We start from the raw sequence: 12,021 nt of genomic DNA, 5'->3' as shown, positions 1-12,021 counted from the left end.
AACTTTGCCAGTATTTATCCTGGTCTGATACTGTGTGGTGTTTGTAAGGTGCTACTGTAACATTATTCCCTGCTTGGATGGCTGGTTCTCTTTTCACAGTCATGTCATGCAATTCCACAACAACTGCTGGTAAAGACCCACAGAACAGGATTTGTGTTATACCATTCCTAATTTCCATTTACATTCCCTCATTGTAATGCATGATATATTTATGTCAGCACCAAGTTATTTGTATATCTGCTGTGGCTTAGTGGTAATTCATGCAGCCTATTGTGTCAATGGTCTGGGGTTCGAGACTGGCATAGGTCTTTTCTTTTGCTGCTGAGCAGAAGAATGGCCCTTCCATAGAGTGACTAAGGCACTTTTAAGTGGTTGTAAGCGGGTTTGTGCGGGTTTGCATGACATGACACTTAGCGATGCTTAGCTAAGTGCACACAAGTGCACACTCGCTTAAACCCGCTTACTACTGCTTAAAAGTGCTTACTCCCACTAACCCCCGCGCTAATTTCTTTTAAAGAAAAGAAAATGGGGAGATAGGAAAGTGGTGAAAAAGGAGGCACAAGGAGGAACAAACAGTAGGTAAATAAGCTCGGGATGTGCAGGACGGGTGTAGGGAAGGTCCATAGCTGCCCATTTCTTTACCAGCAACAGCTGTGCATATGCAATAAATTTGGAGTGAAATTTGAAACCTTCCACCCCTGGGAGAGGGGTGAGGACAACAAAGTATGTTGTATTGCCAATTATAATTATCAGTTTATATGTCCAGTGGACATGTGTGCGAAATGGGCAGCTATGTTTGGGGCATAATTTTTTTGTGGGTACAGATTGCCGTTTTTTTTTTCAGGTGAGAGTGGAAAGTGAGGTAGAGGAAGTAGGTATGTTAGGGGAGGTAGGCTGGGGAGGTAAACAGACAAGACAGACAAGATGCATACAGGGGCGGTGTATGACACATGGGGTGGGTGAACACAATTGATGGGGATGGATGTTTGGAAATCGCAAGCCCATGAGCCCACAGATGGTAACAGTGGAGCTGAGATCCCCACCCATGGGCAGTCACCACTGCACCTTCACAGCCCCAAGGGTGGCTGTGCTGGGTGCTGCATAGAATGGGCAGGCTCACTTGTGAGACGCGCCACTCTCGCCTCGAGCTGGCATAGGGGATCAGCAACTGAACGCTGGATCTCCCTACGCACCACAGCCTGGACCCTTCAAAGGGTGATAGCTGGCCCTTCTCCACCCACGCTTGCATGGGGGGGGACGAGCCCCATCCCCTGCAGCTCTTCCACCCAAAGGTGGCACAGGACCAATGGAGGAGGGGAGCCCGGGCTGGTCACCAGACCTGCTGGTGCCAGTTGCACTTGCCAGCTGAGGAGGGACAGGTGGGTTCGCTGGGACCGGCCTTCCCATACGTTCTGTGATTAGGAGTGTTTAATTACAACATAAACAACAGCATTCCAGATTAGTTGTAACAGCATGCAGTAATATTCCCATTAACCCAACACACCAAGGTTCCAACCGTTGAACAGCAAGCATAACACATGCATATATTGAATGACAGTGGATATTCCAACAGCATGCAGAGATGTTTGGTAGCAACAGGCCACCATGATTGTGGTGTTTGAACAGGGCACATGCATCAACATGAATGCAAATATTTATAGAAAATAGGACATATGTCCCAACAAATATTTAAGATTACACATACCCATTGAGGTGTGGAATTGCATGGTTTATGCATATACAGTAGGGTGTAGAAAAAAAGCTCGATTAACATCTTATAATTACTTTTAGTCTACACTACATTCATAGCGACTGCAAGTGTATATCCCCTACATGTATTATTACACTTGCTATCATGCATTAGGTTGTGTAATGGGTTTTGCTAGTTCAATATATGCCTGACCTATATCTGACATACTAACTGTCCAAGATGCAGATGTTACTGCTACATATTCCTTGATTGCATTTATATTTCCTTATCTACATATCTGGATGTTTTCACATGCCATTTTCACTTCTATTTGTACAGAACCCTGCATTTCTTGACACACACTCACATTTCTGGAGAACAAATTAACATGCTACTCGTGTGCCAGATTTACTTATGCATGCCAGCCAGTAACTGACTGTTGAGGACTGTATATATGCTTCACAGCTACTAGCACTTCCATCACCCACTTTATATGGGACTGCACAACTCTGGGTTGCCAGCACTTTTTAAAACAGTACTATTTGTATAATGCAAGGGTACAACAACATTTCAAACTAAGTGACACAGACACACACCAGGTTTTAGACCTTTATTAATGACATTACACACTTTTCCACAGGCTCACTCCTTTATTTGTTATAACGGTGCATATGGAAGACATATTCAAGACATATTATACCTTTATTAATAGGTTAGAACACTCTTTTTCAGGCTCACTCACTTATTTTATATGACAGTACCTGCAGAGATATTATTCCGGACATATATTACCTTTCTTAATGGATTACTACACTCTTTTTCTGGCTCTCTGACTTTTTTATCTGACAGTACATGCAGAGGACTTATTCAGGGCATTTTATGGCTGTATTATTGGACTACAACACTTTCTTTCATGCTCTCTCCTCTATTTTATATAACAATACATGCAGAATAATCACTAACCTGACTGGTGGTGCAGCCTTAGCAGCCTATCTGCATAGGCTTGCTGATTCGCAGCACGGTCACCTGCAGCTGTAAAGTAAATTAAGGGATATTGAGACATACCTATCTGTTATACAGAATCAGTTATCAATTTCTACATACTGCGTTCCATGGCTACCTACTCAGTTGTGGGGCATCCTGCATCCCACGGGCCTCCTGTATCCATTGTTTCAGGCTGTCCTGCTTCCATTTGTTCAGGTCTGCATGGTGGTGACGGACCTGTTCACCAGTCCAAGGAATGCCTGCGACACTGGTAAGATCATGAGCTAACCGGTTCCAAGCCTCTGCCTTGTACTCCGTCCCTTGGAACTAGCCCTGCAGGAGTCTTGACTCATGATGGTGGACAAGGAACCAAACCATGTATTTCGACTCCTTGATGCCCCAATGTTGCGCTCAGAAGTGTGTACCCTCTCTACCACCAGCCATTCTAACTGCAGATGTGAGCTACAATTAGTTATGGTGAGTATTCCTGCCTATGGGGCTTAAATATGCCACATTTCCCGCACTTTTTTGTGATTGGCCATTTTTGAAAATTCTCGGCTGACTGCAGACCTGCTTAGTAATGGTTAATCTACCATTACTAAGTATATGTATGTTAACAGTGGCTGTTTCTCCTAAGTTGTCATGGCTTAGTGGTTCTGTGCTTTGATTTTGATGCACAGAGTCCTGGGTACAAACCTTGTTATTCATTTTATTTTCATACTGTCCAGACAGGCTAGGGGGTGTGGCTGCATTTAAGCAACTTTGCTCTATGTTGCTCCACGTTGCCCTACGGTGTGCTGGTTGGTGCGGCGCGCACCTCCGCGCAAACACATTGCACTGGTTAAAGAGCTATTTCACTATGGGCACCTCTATTGCGCTGGGTAAAGCGCTCTTAAATGTTGGGCAACTCTATTGCGCTGGGTAAAGCGCTATCAAACTATGAGCACCTCTATTGCGCTGGGTAAAGCGCTATTAAACTATGGGCAACCCTATTCCGCTGGGTAAAGCGCTGCTTAACTGCAAGCAATTATGTATCAGGATCCATTAAAAATTTAATATTTTGTTCACTGATACATTGGCCATTTCACTGCTTTTTACTGATATTTTAATCATATGTGTCAGGTATTATTCCATGTACTGATTTAAAACATAAATAAGAAGGGGAGTGGTGAGACTCAAACCGTGAATGCGTCTTCTTTGTGCAAACGCTCTAACATTATGCTATTGTGATTTAGTTTCATAGTTTCATAGTATAGTACTAGGCTATCTGCCCTGGGGCATTTGTAAGCCTAGCCATAGTGATGTGGCTTTTGCCACCCCATGAAATGGTACAAAAATGTACAGAATAAATTTAGAATACTGTGCCTCTGTCTAGTAGTGACACAATGAAGGTCCCCTTATATAATAGAATTAGTTTACTGTGCCCCTGTCTAGCAGTGACACAGATGTGAACCCTGGGGTAAACTTACGATCTCCCATCCACTCATCAAGATTTCTCTTGAAGAGAGTCAGTGAGGGGCTCTGCCTAATACAAACTGGGATCTTGTTCCAAAGCATGGGAAGCCTCTTGGTTATGAATCTATCCCTCCAGCATGTCCTATTCATACTTGTACCAAGGTTTAAGTCTTTAGCTCTTGTGGTCCTGATGGATTTGGATTTTTTGAGGTGGAGCATGTCCATCAGATCCTGATTGGACATGGCCTTGTACGTCAGGCAGAGATCACCTCTGAGCAGGCGGTATGCTACTGAATAGAGCTAAAGTTTCTTTAGTCTGGCAGAATAAGGCATATGTTGGAGACCCTTGATCCTCTTGGTGAGGTACTTTTGTGGTCTCTCCAGCTGTTGCAAATTCCGGGTGAGGTACATACCAAATGGGGCATTGTACTCAATCATGGGTCTGATGAGGGAGGAGTATAGGGGTACAATGACATCCTTGGTTCTGGATGTGAATCTCTTCATGATGAGATGTGCAAGGTAGAATGTTTTTCTAACCACTTTGGCAATGTGGGTATCAAATGAGAGGTCGCTGTCGACTTGGGTCCCTAGGTCTCTGATTACTTTTTCCGTACTCAGTGGATTGCTGTCTATGTGATAATTTGTGGGTACTTTGTTTTTCCCAAAGGGGATGACTATACATTTTTTGGCATTTAGTTTAAGGCCGTGACTCCGTCACCAGTTGTCCATTTCTGTGAGGCCTTTTTGTAGGATGTATGTGTCCGCTAGTGTAAAGACTATGGTGCCTAGTTTGCAGTCATCTGCGAACTTTGTCAGCCATAGCCCTCCCATGTTTGCTTTAACATCTGAGAAATAAATGCCAAACAAGAGGGGCCCCAGGACAGATCCCTGTGGGACACCACTTGTGACTGGCTTTGAGTCTGACATTGCTCCAGTGATTTTAACTTTATGGGTTCTGTCCTTTAGCCAGTTTGCAACCCATCTAGTGACATAAGGGCTTATGTTTAAGCTGTTGAGCTTATCTATGATGCCTGAGTGGGGTATTGTGTCGAAGGCCTTAGCCAAGTCCAGGTAGGCTGTATGGACTGCTTTGCCCTCATCAATGGCTCTAGTGACTGTTTTGAAAAAGTCAACCAGGTTCAAAAGGCAGGATCTGCCCTTTACAAAGATGAACTGGGTGGGGTCAAGTGTCTGTAGGTCCCCTATGTCTCTGTTTATGAGTTCCATAATGATTCTTTCCATAGCTTTGCAGACCAGGCTGGTTAAGCTTATGGGGCGGTAGTTCCCAGGGTCTGTAGAGGCACCCCCTTTGTGGAGTGGGACCACTGTTGCTGTACGCCAGTGTTCAGGTACATATCCCAAGTAAGGCTAAGGTTAAATAGCATTTTTATGTGTGGGTTTAGCTCCTCTTGAGTTCACGTAACACACAACCCGGGATACCGCCAGGTCCCATTGATGCTGTGTTTTTAGCTTTGTTTAGGGTGGTTCTCACTTGGACATCTGAGATGACAGGGAGATTACATTCAGCTGGGATAAGTATTTCTTCTTTTGGGGGTGAGGGAGGGGAGAAATTTGCACTGAACCTGTCAGCCAGAATGTTGGCAATATCTGTGGATTCAGTGTATTTTTTGTTGTTATGAACTAACTCTGAGCATATCTGAGGGTTTCCGCCCAGGTTTCTAACATAGCTGAAGAAGGCTTTGTGGTTATCTTTAGTGTCCTTAGCGATTTTTCTCTCAAAGTTGGCCTTGGATGTTTTTATGAGAGAACATAGTTTTCTGCTAATGTTGATCAGAGATGTCTTCCCTTCGTGGGATTTTGCTCTGACGGGGAGTAGCTTCCTTCTTTTGTTATACAATTTGTTAATGGCTGAGGTCCACCAGACAGGATGCTTGCCTTTGGTGGAGAGGGACTTGGATTTATTTGGGATTGCATGATCCATGCATTCTTGGAGATGTCCATAGAAAGCATTTATGAAGGATTCGGCATTGTGGGATGTGGTATCCACTGGCACAGTGGGCTTAAAGGATACCATCTCAGTGTTAGGAAGAGTGAAGTCTGCTTTTGTGAAGTTTTTCACTGTGGTATTTTGTGCTGGGGGTGGAGGTGGGATATGTATATCCAGGGTTATTAGTTTGTGGTCAGATCTCAATAGTGAGGGGTATACTTCCGGTGTGGAGCATTTTGTCCCCATGTTTGTGATGATCAGGTCTAGTATATTATCTCCCCTAGTGGGAGAGGTGACTAGTTGTTCCAGTGCATTTGAATTTATGAATTCCAGGAATCTTTGGGCTAGGGTATTAGGGCTAGAATAATGTACCCAATCTATGTTTAGGTAGTTGAAGTCTCCCAGTATGATGGTATTTTGTGATACATTCATATCCTCCAATGTCTTCAGGAAGGCTGAGTGGGGTTCTTGAGATTGGGAGGGTGGTCTGTAACATGCTACCAGTTGTATAGCAGTTTTGCCTATGGTTAGTTGCACATGTATGGTCTCTGATGCTTCATGTGTTGCTACTAACCTGGAGGTGTGGGTGTCCTTGATGAATATGGACACTCCCCCTCCCTTTGTGGTTCGGCCCGGGTTATGGGGCCAAAAAGCATGATACGAGGTATAGCCTGGTAGAGCTGGGGTGCTCTCAGGAGCCTTGAACCAGGTTTCAGTTACTGCACAGATGTCGATGTTCTCCATGCTGAGGAGTGCATCAAGTGCCTGCATCTTGAGATTTAGACTTCTGGCGTTGAGCAGCATTACCCTTAGTTTTTTCCATTTTGTTTTCTAAGGAGGTGGGTTTGTCTTTGAGCCTTGCCTAAAAAGGCACTATGGGGTGGCAAGAGCCTTAGCCAATATCCGGAAGCCCAGTGGTGACAGGTGTAAGCCATCCCTTGCGAAGCAGCGTAGCTTGTCCAACATGTCATTTTATTATTTATTTATTTATTTCCAGTTTGATAACCGGGGAAGTCCACTGGGCTCGGAAGCCCGTTTTCAGTGGAGGCCCGGGGAGAAAAGCTCCGTGAGAATACATTGTAGTAATACATTGAACACAAAAACACAAGCATACATTGAAGATAATACATTGCACACAAAAACACAGCAAAGAGACTGAAAATTAATACATTATATACAAAAACACTCAGAGTTCTAATAGCAAAGTATTTTAACAGTTTTAAACAATGAAGTACAGTAGGCAATATGAGAAATTTGTTTTATGCTACTGAAATGTTAATGCGGAAGTAGGAAATAAAAGGAAAATATAGAATGAGTTTGAATGCAAGAGCAGGAAAGCAAAGGAGAAGAAAATAGTTTGAAGGAGAAGAGAGGACAGGAGGCAGATAGCAGAAGAAGAGGTAGAGTAATGTTCATGTTATGAATGAGTCCAGAAGAACATCTTTAAGGAAAAAGGCAAAAAGATTCAAAAGTGAGACTAGGCAGACAAGAGGGTAGAGGGATGAGACCACTTAAGGGAAGTAAAGGGTTTAGTCAGGGAGGGGGGAGGAGATAAGAGGAAGAGGGAGGGGAGCTAAGGACTGACCAAGGTTGAAGAAGGGGAACCCGGGGGGTTCATAGCTTGTAGTGACTCTTAGGAGGGAGGAACTAGGAGGAACTAAGATTTAGGTAGGAAGTAGACAATTACATTTCCAATTTTGGGAAAGGTGAGAATGGAGAAGAGATTTGAACTGTTCATAGCTTGTAGTGACTCTTAGGAGGGAAGGAAGTGAGTTCCATTTTTTTGCTGTAGTGTAAGAAAGTAGGAGTTGGCCAGAGGGTCGTTTGGGCTTGTACACTGAAATAAGATTTTGGTGGCTAGATCTTAGGGGCCTTGGAGGATTATATATGGTTAAGCTATTGGATAATGCAGGGCAAGCAGTGGGGTTAAAAATTAGTTTGTGTGCAATAGTAAGTTGGAGGAAATCAAGATGATTATGGAGTTCTAGCCACTGGAGACTACGGAGGCAGATGCAGTGGTGTGTAGAATTTAGGGAGTTATTAGCGGATTTGGCAATTTTATAGTAGCAACTTTCAAGTTTAGAGGAGATAGAGGTGGTGAGATTTGATAGAATAGGGGCACCATACAGTAGAGAAGGGAGAAGGTAGGTAGTGGCGAGAGTTTGTCTTGAAGATGGAGTCAGAAAGTTTGCATTTCTATAGAGCATACCGAGTTTCTGATGTGTTTTATGTTTAGTTGAATATGATTATTAAATTTCAGATGTTCATCAATGGTGACTCCAGTAGTTTAGCACAACTAACAACTTCTATTGAGGACTGTGAGAGGCTGGAGATTATGAAGGAAGACTTGTCCAGAGTCATTGCTTTTGAGGGAGAGAAGAGAATGATGTGGGATTTGTTGGCATTAAGGAAAGATGATTTTGAAGCATCCAATTTTCTGTGGTTGTGAAGGCCAATTGGGTTTTTGGAGTTCGGAAGGTTAGGGGCAGAGCAGATCACAGTGGAGTCATCTGCATATTGTACTATTTTAGAATGAGGAATTGAAGAGTGGAGATCATTGATAAAAATGTTGAAGAGCAGAGGCCGAGTATAGAGCCCTGAGGGACACCAGTGGGGGTAGGTAGGAATTTTGAGGTACCAGTATTCCATTTCACAGCTTGGGATCTATCAGAGAGATAGCTTCTGAACCAAGAAAGAGAGTTATGGGAGAGATTGAGGTTAGAGAGTTGGTTGAGAAGGAGAGTGAGATATTGTGTCAAGGCCTTAGATAGGTCAAGAAGAACAGTAGAGACAATATTTCCAGAGTCACGAGCTTGGTTGACAATTTCTAGGAAGGAATGAAGAGCAGTTATGGTACTGTGACCAGGTCGAAACCCATGTTGAGTGGGAGTGAGGAGATGGTTATTGAGGAGGTGGGGCATGAGTTGCTGGTGGATACATTTTTCAAGTATTTTGAAATTGGGGAAAGAATAGCTATTGGTCTGAAGTTAGAGATGGTATTATTTTACCTCCTTTATGGAGGGCAAAATGGGCTGCCCGCCAAAGCTTGGGAACATATGATTCTTGGATGGATCTATTTATGAGAATGCTGATAGGTATGGCAATGCCGTCTGCTGCGAGCTTGAGAAAGAGTGATGGGATGTTGTCAGGGGCATTTGAGCATGGTTTGAGTTTGGAGAGAAGTTGTTTGATACTGGTGGTAGACACTGGTTGTAGAATGAAAGTGGGAGGAGGGTTAAGAGAGTTGGAGTGAGGGATGGATGAAGAAGAAGAAGGCTTTGGGTTAGGGGTATGGGTGGATGTGGAGAAGGATTTAGCCAGTTGAGCTATGGAGCCAGTAAAAAGGAGTTAAAGAGGGTTGCGATTTCAGTGTCAGTCTTATTATTGACTGGACAGGCATTCACTTTTGTACCTGGATGAAGGGTTGAATTGATAGTATTCCACAATTTTGGGATTGTTAGTTAGGTTAGATTGAAGTTTGTTGTAGTATGATTTCATATCTTTTATAATAAGTTGTTTAGCAAGATTGCGAAGTTGCTTAAATTTCAGTAAAGATGCGGAGGTTTTATTTTTATTATATAGTTTCCAAGTTTTGTCCCTTTGTCACATTAGAATTTTAGTGTCTTTGGTTAGCCAAGGGGCAGAGTTGAACTTTATCCTTTTGTGGGGGCTGGGGAATCTAGGATTGTAAGGAAGGTACTATTGAAGAGTTCTAGTGCTTCATCTAGGGGAAGAGTGTTGAGTGAATCCCAGTTTGTTAGTTTAAGGGTTTCAGAGAAAACTGAAGGGTTGAAATTAGTTAGGTTACGAGAGTGAGTGTAATGTTGTTGGTGTGTAAGGTGTTGGGTTTTGCGGTCAATAAAGGCAGGGAGATGATCACTTAATGAGTTTGGTAAGGTACCAGCGTTAGAGATATTGTCAGGGTGGCTGACTAGAATCCAGTCCAAGATGGACCCAGGAGGATTAGTTTTGTTAGGTCTGGTAATGCTGTTTGTTAGTTGAGAAAAGTTATAAAGATAGATTGACTGAGAGGGAGTATTATTATTAATCATATTCCAATCAATATTTACATCACCTAGAATGATAGTCTCCTGTTTAATGTTGTTTGAAGCCCAACAGAGAATATTTTCAAGGGTGGAGATGTTGTCTCCAGGGGGGATGTAGACTGTCATTACGCAGATACTTTTGAAGTTGTTTATTTTGAGGATTCCTATGACTAGTTCTGCATTCTTAAAGTTAGGAATGGTATTTTGGTAAGGGCAAAGATTTAGCAGGCAGTTGTAGACTAAGGCTACACCACCTCCTTTTGTTTTGGCGATCGGATCTGAGTGCTTGGTAGCCAGGTGGTAATATTTCAGAGTTAGTAGTTTGGGGTTTTAGCCAGGTTTCTGTTACTCCAACTATGTCAGGTTCAGTAACATTTAGCCAGGCATGGAAGTTTGTTATTTTGTTATTAATGCTCTGGGTGTTGATGGTCAAAATTTAAGGCATTTATGATTGTGACTATTTGTGGAGGTACTGGGATAGACACTGTTAGTTGGTGTAGGCCCAAGGGTAGGATGGACATCTCTTGCACGGGCAAGACAAGATAAAGGATAGAGGTGTTGAAACTTAGACTTGAGGAGTAAAGGAGGGAGATGTAATTTCAGTTTGAAAGAGGGAGATTTTATGTAAAATGTATGGAGTTTTAGTTTAAAGTAATGAAATGGATTAGATAGCAGAAGGGAGGGGTGTATAAAAGAAAAATGGGAGGTTGGAGGTTGTGGATAGGAAATAGTGGAAGGAGAGCGGAGTGGAATAGAGATGGGTAGTGTGGTATAGGAATATGAGGTTGCATTATACAGAGTGGAAAGAAAGAAAATCCATATAATTGAGGTGAGAAAGTGAGGAAGAGGCATGGCAGAGTAGGATAGGATAGATATTAGAGGAGTGGGTTGGGGTTAGCTGGGATGTTTTAGAGATATAAGGAGGGGATGTATGAGAGAGATTAGCTAGGAAAGGGGAGTGAGGGAGTGGGTAGTGTGGTATAGGAATATGAGGTTGCATTATACAGAGTGGAAAGAAAGAAAATCCATATAATTGAGGTGAGAAAGTGAGGAAGAGGCATGGCAGAGTAGGATAGGATAGATATTAGAGGAGTGGGTTGGGGTTAGCTGGGATGTTTTAGAGATATAAGGAGGGATGTATGAGAGAGATTAGCTAGAAAGGGAGAGGGGAGAGGGGTGGTTTAAAGAGAATCCTCTAGGTGGGGAGGAGCAGTGAGATGGGATAGGTTGAGTGCAAAGGGGAGGGAAAGGAATGGACTATAAATGTAGATGCACTGGGGTGGGATTTGGGGGTAGGGTAGGGAGCGGAGTGAGCCAGGGCTAACGGAGCAGGCTAGAAACCACCAGGTGAGATAAGAAAGGAGACAATCAAAAGAAAGCAGAAACGTAAAGTAAAATATGTATTTAACTAGATAGAAGAGAAATATAGCAACCAGAGAGTGCCAGATAGGTGAATAGTGTAGGGTAAAAGTTAAGTCAGTATAAAAGTGTACAGTGGAGCGGAAGAGAAAGGGTAGATAGTAGAAAAGGAAAGTTACAGATAAAATAGTAGAGTTATATGGGATATAGATGGACAATAAGGCAGGGTACAAGATGCAGGAGAAAAGGTAAAACCAAATACCTGCTATGAAGAGAGACAAGGGCTGATTTGGGCCAGAGAAAGTAGGAAAAAAGAAAGCCGAGGTGGGGGGCACCTACAGCGCAATGAAAGTAGGTGGGAGGAGAGGGATAAAAATGCACTAGGACAGTAGAGTGGTAAAGGGAAGTAGAAATAAATGACAGGGAGAGAGCTGTTAACACGGGAGGGGGGCTGAAAAAGGTGGAACTGGCTGCTGGAGACTGAGGCACAGGCTAACTAAAACTCCTATAGGAAGACCCACTAAGAACCCAAATTTGTC

This window comes from Protopterus annectens, chromosome 5.part0 (assembly GCF_019279795.1).
Source record: "Protopterus annectens isolate FY-2018-M chromosome 5.part0, PAN1.0, whole genome shotgun sequence".
Lineage (NCBI taxonomy): Eukaryota > Metazoa > Chordata > Ceratodontiformes > Protopteridae > Protopterus > Protopterus annectens.
The sequence above is the reverse complement of the archived record's forward strand: the minus strand, read 5'-3'. Positions refer to the sequence as shown.